The sequence below is a fragment of the Maylandia zebra genome, linkage group LG12 (genome assembly GCF_041146795.1).
Source record: "Maylandia zebra isolate NMK-2024a linkage group LG12, Mzebra_GT3a, whole genome shotgun sequence".
NCBI classification, from domain to species: Eukaryota; Metazoa; Chordata; class Actinopteri; order Cichliformes; family Cichlidae; genus Maylandia; species Maylandia zebra.
Genome location: NC_135178.1, coordinates 24,691,832 through 24,700,126, shown reverse-complemented (window position 1 = coordinate 24,700,126; position 8,295 = coordinate 24,691,832). Strand labels below are relative to the sequence as shown.

At 40.4% G+C, this 8,295-nt stretch overlaps 1 pseudogene across 1 annotated transcript; it reads left to right on the top strand.

The window, feature by feature from the left end:
* Window positions 1-3,110: 3,110 nt before the first annotated feature.
* On the top strand, window positions 3,111-5,973 carry LOC143421411 (macrophage-expressed gene 1 protein-like; annotated as a pseudogene). The gene is made up of 2 exons (XR_013101036.1): window positions 3,111-3,560; window positions 3,972-5,973. The product of XR_013101036.1 is annotated as a macrophage-expressed gene 1 protein-like (transcript).
* Window positions 5,974-8,295: the final 2,322 nt, after the last annotated feature.

Here is an 8,295-nt window from a genome sequence, read left to right as displayed (position 1 = left end):
AACAGGAAATCAGGGGGGCAGCTGTGACAAGAAGAATTGTCCGTAGTTTCCATAAATGAATAAGCTAAACACTGGATTTTGCTACTAAATAAAGAAACTAAGGCATAACAATCTTGCAGCAGACAGGAGCTGTGGTTTCAAACAGTAGAACCTGGCTTCAATGCTAATACATGACCTGATGATGACTCTAGGCCAGAGATCAAAGTTCTTCTTCATGTCAAGCAGTTCACTCTCACCCTTGTGGGAGGTCAAAAAGTGGAAGATAGAAATGGAATGGAACCAGGCATAGATGTGTTATATCATTATCCACAAATGGAGAAAACTTGGAACAGTGATGATCCTTCCCAGGAGTGACTAGCCTTCCAAGAATGTTTCGAGAGCACATCAATGACTCATCCAGGAGGTCACAAAAGAACCCAGATAACATCTAAAGAACTGCAGGCCTCATTTGCCTCAGTTAAGACCAGTGTTTGTAAATCAACAATAACAAAGGAGAAAAAACCACTGCTGACAAAAAAGAACAGAAAGGCTCGTCTCACATTTGGTGGTTACATACAGTTCAGTTATCCACGTGACAGAGAAGCGTATCTGAGCGAGAGTGTCTGTGTGTGTGTGTGTATGCGAGGGTGTGTGTTTGTGTGACCCCTCGACATACCATACAAGGCATGACTTTAATCAACCTCTCCAGTCGCCCCCATACAGAGTGTGCCCTTTCACAAACTAACATGTGTACAAGCCATGAAGAAAGCAAAAGTGAACAGTCTTGTAACTTATAAAAACAGGAACTTGTGGTTTCTAAATGTGCAACAGAAAATTACAGCGAAGAGACAGCTTCTTTCATCTTATGCATGCAACAGAAGCTGCAAGAAACATTTTGCAAGCAATGGTTATATATTTTTGCACAAATTACAATTTTAAAAGACTTAACTCTAACAAAATGTAAATAAAAACATAATGCAGTGATTTTCAATTGTCATAAACCCATATTTTCTTAACAGTGGAGCATAAAAAACATCAAATGTTTAAAATGAGAAAATGTACCACCATTGGTGCCACTGTAGCAATGGTGGTACATTTGAATCTTTGATTCCAGCAATATGTCACAAAAAAGCTGGAACAGGGCCATATTTACTACTGGGTAGTATCTTTTAACTTTTAAATGTCTGGGAACTGAGGAGGCCAGTTGCTGGATTTTTGGTAGAGAACTGTTGTCCTATGTTTGTGGGGGATTCCAGCTGCTCAACACTCCTGTATATGTTCTCAGTTGGTGAAAGGTTCAACTCAGAGAAAGTTTATTCAGTTATTCTGTTTATTTGGGGGTGAGCACAATTACATTTCTGGGATTTTCTTACCTGGATGATTGACCATGCATTGAGACAAAAATCTCAACTTGTGAACCTTTGCCCATCTTTACTTCTGTGAAAGTCTGCCTCTTTAAAATCCTCTTTTTATATCAAAGTAAAATAATAACGGTGTTACAAAAGTATAAAAAAAGTAGAAAGTACAGATATGTGTCTGAAAATGTAAGCAGTAGGCCTAAAGCAAAAAGACTGCCAGAAAAATAAATGATTAAATAAATTAAGATACCTGAAAATTCTACGTAACTGCTGTTACTTCTCACCTCCGGTTAACTAAAGGCACCAGCACACCATTTGGGATGGTTCTGCCTAGTTTAACCCTTGATTTGACTTGTTGGTACCAGAAAAGTTGATATTGCTGTTGATATCACTGTCACGGGTTGCTCTGAGGATCCACTCGCAGGACTCCGGAGTTGTGTTTTAACAGAGATGGTTTATTTACAAGATCTTCACCAAGTGTATTAACAGACAGTGCGAGGATAGGGCTATATACAAGATGTGAGAGGCAGGGTTCCAGGGCTCCAGGGAAAACAAGGGAATCACACACGCGCTCACTCCATCCTCTCTCTCTCCGCTAGTGACCAGTCACTCCTTCCACACTCCACACGGGGAAACATGGGGACAGGTCCGGGGAATCTAGAACACAGAGACACACGTTAACTTTCTGAGACGGAAGCATGCGAAACTTGGGCTTGACGTGTACTGACTAGAGCAGGGGTGCCCAATCCCAGTCCTCGAGAGCTACTATCCTGCAGCTTTTAGATGCATCCCTACTCCAACACAGCTGAAACAAATGGTTTGATCTCTTCAGCATGCCATCATGTTTGGCAAAGGCCTGATAACAAGCCATTCATTTGATTCAGGTGTGTGGGAACAAGGATGCATCTAAAAGCTGCAGGACGGTAGCTCTCGAGGACCGGGATTGGGCACACCTGGACTAGAGTCTTCACAACAATCCAGCATTGAACAGCTGATCTCCTCCTTCTAATATACCAGCTGGTCTGATGAGGCCCAGGTGTGCATGATCCGGGAAGGCGTGGACCGAGGGCGTGAACCCGCCATGAGTTACTTTTAGAGAAAAAGAGTATTATTATAGAGTATTTTCACTCTTCAGCAGCCAGTGTTTTTGTTCTGGTTTTGTTCACCAACTTTCTTTGTGTTTTTCTGCTCAACCCGTTCCCCTCACCCACCCCAGCCACAGAAGGTTCTTGAAAGGAGGTTTTGCCATACAATCCTAGGCTTGACTGTTGGAGTCTCAAAAATTCCCTGGAACTTTCCAGTGACGCACACTCATGTGACTGTTCAGATGTTAAAAGATTGTTTTCATCTGCTCTTTTACATGAGGACGACAAAGACTCTACCTTAAGGTGTCTGTCTGTTAATATTTTTAAGATAAAGACTGTCTTACTGTACGGGCAGGTTCTCTGGAGTTAATTTTAGAACACTATACACTTTGAATATGCTTTGATTGAGAAACAGTCAAAGCATAAAAACAATAATAATCAAAAAATTATATAACATAAAACTGTGCAGGAATATGCAAAAGTTTCAGGTGTACAAGAATGGTTTCTGGGGTAAAAAAAAAAAAACTATTGCAGAAATGGGAATGAACACAAAACTTCAACCTACAGATATTAGTTGAAAAAGATGTCTGTAATATGATACAGTAAGGCAAGTATATGATAAGAGTAGGAGGGACTTGGCTAAAGCTGTATATATGCAGTGGTGCTGGTGCTCAAGTTGACAGTCATCATGAAAGCTGCAGCAGCACCCCTGGTGATCTTTTTCTTTCATTTCTGCTCTTCAGTACCTGTGAGCCGTCCAACAAACTGGCTCAGACAATGCCGTGCTTCTACCAACCTCTCCATCACAGCACTGGAGGTGCTGCCAGGTGGAGGATGGGACAACCTCCGGAACATGGACATGGGTCGAGTTATGAACCTCAGCTACTTCCAGTGCCAGACTACTGAGGATGGGCTCTACCTTACCCCAGATGAAGTTTTTGTTATCCCTCACAAGGAGACAGGTGTGGAGACCAGCTCAGAGATCATCAGGTCCTGGCTTGAGCAGAAAAGCTCAACCTCTGAAAGCATTAATGCAGACATGTCCTTCCTCAAGCTGCTGAATGGCAAATTTTCTAGTGAGAACAAGAGAATGAAAACCCATCAGGTCAGAGACTCTTCAACCACAGCCAGAGTGCAGGTAAGTTTATCTTCAGATGTTTTAGTGTAAAATAAAACACAAGTGCCACAGTTTAATTCAATTCAATTCAATTTTATTTATATAGCGCCAAATCACAACAAAAGTCGCCTCAAGGCGCTTCATAAGTTGGGGTACTTCTTCATTAAAGCACTTTTAAACATTTTTTTGCGTAAGAAGTACTCTGTCTTTAAAATTTAGTTGCTAAAATATGATAAATGGCATTACATATTTTTTCTTTATTAGTCTCTTTAAACCAATGAATGCTAAAAATATTTTTTGTGTTAGGAAGAAATAAATTATGACATTCAAGATTTATTCAAAAACATATGGCATATGGAAAATTAATTATATATTAATGATAAAAAAATACTGCAGTTAGAAATAATAATATTGTAATCCTCTCTTTCAAAGGTTCGTAACTTCCTCTACACAGTTAAGGCTTATCCAGGCTTCACTCTGGACACACGATTTGTTCAGCAAGTCAGAGACATCGCTGAAGCGATTGAAAACAACCAGACGAAAAATGCAGACTATCTCTCAGAGATGATGGTGCTGGACTATGGGACTCATGTCATCACTACTGTGGATGCTGGGGCTGCTTTGGTGCAGGAGGACTATCTCCGTTCCTCATATGTGTCAGACAGCCAGTCACAAAGCTCCTCTGTGAAAGCACAGGCTGGATTAAACTTCTTTGATAAACTAAAGTTTGACATTAGCAGTCAAAGTGCCCAACAGAGCTCATCACTTCAAACATATCAATCCAATATTCAGTACTCCCTCATTCAAAGCCACGGAGGCACAACTTTCTATCCTGGCATAACTCTACAGAAGTGGCAGGAAAGTACCAGAAACAACCTCGTTGCCATCGATCGCTCAGGATTTCCTCTGCACTATTTCATAAACACCAACACTCTCACTGATCTGCCACACCGATTGGAAAAGTTGCTCTTAAAGTCCGTCAGGCTGTAGAGCGCTACTACAAGATCAATACTCGCCCTGGGTGTGTTGATGTCAACTCCAAGAACTTCAACTTCCAGGCTAACATGGATGATAATTCCTGTGAAGGTCCCGCTACAAATCTTAGTTTTGGTGGTGTCTACCAAGAGTGTGTTAAAATCAGCTCAGATGCAGATCCCCTTTGTGATGCCCTGGCCCAGAAAAACCCAGATACAGGTGACTTCTCCTGTCGTCCACCTTACTCACCAACTTTACTCAGATCAGAGGTGAGACATGTCACTGAAACAAAGAATGAATGTTATACACGTAGCTATGATTGTGGGTTTTTTGACATGTCAACTTGTTATGATCATTGGTGTCGGGACAACACCTATGTTCGCTCTGCTCGCATCAACACCTACTGGTGCTCCGTAAATGGACAGGCTCCAGAAAATTCAGGGTATCTGTTTGGAGGTATTTACAACCCCAATCTCCCAAACCCCCTCACGAAAAGCAAAAGCTGTCCTCCAAACTTTATTCCGCTAAAGTTCCTCTCAGATGGTGAGGTAATCTGTATGAGTAATGACTATGAGACAGGTACCAGATTCTCAGTACCATTCGGAGGTCTCTTCAGCTGTCAGTCAACCAACCCACTGGCAAGGAGTCAACGCAGGTGCCCTCCCAAGTTTAGTCAGCACCTTGCTGCAATCAGTGATGGCTGTGAAATCCTCTACTGTGTTCAGTCTGGACTGTTCACAGGTGGGGAGCTGAATCCCATCGATCTGCCTCCGTTCACCAAACCTCCACTTATCAGCATGCAAGCCACCAACACAGTGATGGTGATGACTGAAGGAGAAAACAGCTGGGTGAGAGTGGGCCAGACCAAGACGTGGAAACTTGCCAAACCAGAAGAAATCAAGGAATTTATTCAAAATCTTCATCCTAAACTGAATCAGATGTCTAGTGGCGAAAAGGCAGGTGTAGCTTTTGGGGTGATCGGTATGATACTGCTGGTGGCCATAGTGGCAGTTTTCTTGGTGAAAAGAAGGAGGAGGATGTCAGGGTTTAGAACTATGAGAGGTTATGAGAAAATACCTGAAGAGGCTGAAATGGATACACAACAAGATGTAATAAGAACGTAATACCTTGATCAACTAGATACAAAGATTATAGTAATGTGACTCTATTGGTTGTTATGCTTCTTACAGCACTGCAAAATGTTAAGAGCTTTTATTTTGGATCAGCCTTTTCAGTTTGTTTTTTTGTGTTTTGTACTCGAGAACTTTATACTGTTATACTATAGCTCTGGAAAAATGTTTTGACTCTTTTTTTAAAAAAGAAGGTGAAGAGATTTTCAAAGTTAACATTAAGCCCAACGGCTCCCCCTTGAGGTCAATATGCACATGCCATGTTTTATATTAATTCAATTTTTGCTCCAATAAAAGAACTTTGTGTATGATTTTCACACTGCTTGCAATAAACCGTGTATAATTCATAAACGAAGAACACTTTATTTGTAATTTCACAATGTCTAAATACAAAGTATATCATTATTTTTGTATTTAGATGCTGTTTGCATCATGGACCAGTTACTAAGATCTATGAGATGGTTTTTTAAAGTCGACTTAAGTAAGAACTAGACTGGTCTAACTCTAAGCCTTGTCTACAGTAATTGTCAAAAGCTACTGTAGACATAAATCTGTGGCACCACACAGGATACAAATAATTGCCTGATAATTATTTGTATCCTAACTTTACTGTATTAAGAGCTAAAACCTCAAAAATGTCTGGAGTAATAAGTTATTTTAAGAAGTGTTTGTGAACTAAAAACCAAGAATGTGAGATACTATTTGTCCATGATTTAGACAGCTGCTGCGTGCTCCTGATGCAGGGGAAATTTTTCTGTTGGGGATACCTACCTTGGCACAAAACCGGGCAACTTCTTTTGGAGGATGCTGTTTCAATTTTAGCAGAGGGAACATGAGCTTTGAGAGTGTCTAAATTCTTCTTGCTGTCCTCCAGCAAGAAGAACTAGCAGATGTGTCTTTCTCATTAACTCAATGGAGGTTTGATTTACTTGCAACTGGACATGTTTTGACAGGTCCTAATGATTTTCATAGGCAAATATTATGCTACAGCTGTATTATATAGCACCCTGTGGTTGAGTGCGGGAGAAGGAGCCAAAAGTGGACACAAGCAAACAGAAACTAGAGTTTAACGAGCCTAATTGGACAAATACCTGGTTCCCATATAGTTTATTCTGTTCATCTGGACGTAGTGTTTTCAGTGGGAGAAATGTTTCATCACTCATCCAAGTGACTTCTTCACCCTCAGCTGACTACCTTATAAACAGTACATTGCACAATGACTGAAACTAGCACCACTTTGATCAGTAGTTGTTGATCAATGGTCATGAGAATTTGCACATTAATGATCAAGGAACTCACCTCACAGCCCATTGTTCATTCGGGTGCTAGTTTCATTGTGCAAATGCACTTTTTTTCAAGGTTGGGGAAACCTGCAGTCAGCTGAGATTCATGAATTCTCGAGTCTCAGCTGAATTAGTGACAAAATGTTTGTCCCACTGAAAACGTTACGTCCAGATGAACAAAATCAATCTTTTGGAGTACAAATCTAAAGTATCACATGTTTTTTTTTTTTAAATGTTGATACTTTCTGTCTCTAAGGCCTACTATAAAAACTGGTGTGACTCTGAAAGTGCACTAGAGCATAGCAGACATTATATGGATCAGTCTTTATTTTATCATTGTATTGATTAATGGTATTTCTCTAACCATGTAGACTCCCTTTAGAAGGCAAACAAGGTTCACAACTCCCACTCCAAACCATTTTTAATCAGTCATTAACATTAGTCAAAGTCAAAGTCAGCTTTATTGTCAAAACATATGTACAGCTCATACACAGGAACTTGAAAGTGCAGTGCTCCCACGGACCTCAGTGCTTCACTAAAACAACATGAAAGATAAAAATCTTATATACACAGCAGTGTCCATCACAATTCAAGTGCTTGTGGGCCAGAGTTCATGTGAATCTGGGACGGGGTAATCAGTGAAGGCCGACATTAAAACAAACACAGGATTATTAGAGAGATCAAGGTCAGATCTTGCTTGTACATTTGCCTCAAATAAAACATTTAATTCAGTTTTACTTTATACTTTGTCATGGTCAGCAAAGAAACAGCCCTCACAAAAGACTTACCTAGATCAGGGTGTGTATGAATTTTTTTCATGATACAACAAATGAATTTGTGCTAGATCTTTGACCTGATACAAAGCATATTTAACTGGAACTTTATAGTATACCTGCTTTATAGTTTGTATAGTGTAAAGAACAAAATTTTAACAGTGAAGGGAACTTACACTAGGAAAACTTGCATAAATCTGTGGCACCACACAAAATATTCTTTATTCAAATATGAACTGAATACCTCTTACACTGAATGAAACCTTTTGCATAAAGACATGTTTCTCTCCTTTGTCCTCACTGAGAAAAAACCACAAACACGCCACCCACATCCAGAAATAGACAGTGGCAAAGCTGAGCTCATGGTTTTGGTAAGGTTATCAGCACACAGACAGGCCAGCTCAGACATTATGTGAACGAAAGCACAGATTCAGTCCAGCAGACATACACCCGTGCACTGTACACTCACATGTACAAACATACATAAATACACGCCCATTTCCCGTAAAGACTGCTCAGACCACTGTTCATCTTTTCTCTCGTGACTACACAAAATTTCCCTCCCCCACAAATGCACATGCACGTGCACAGACAT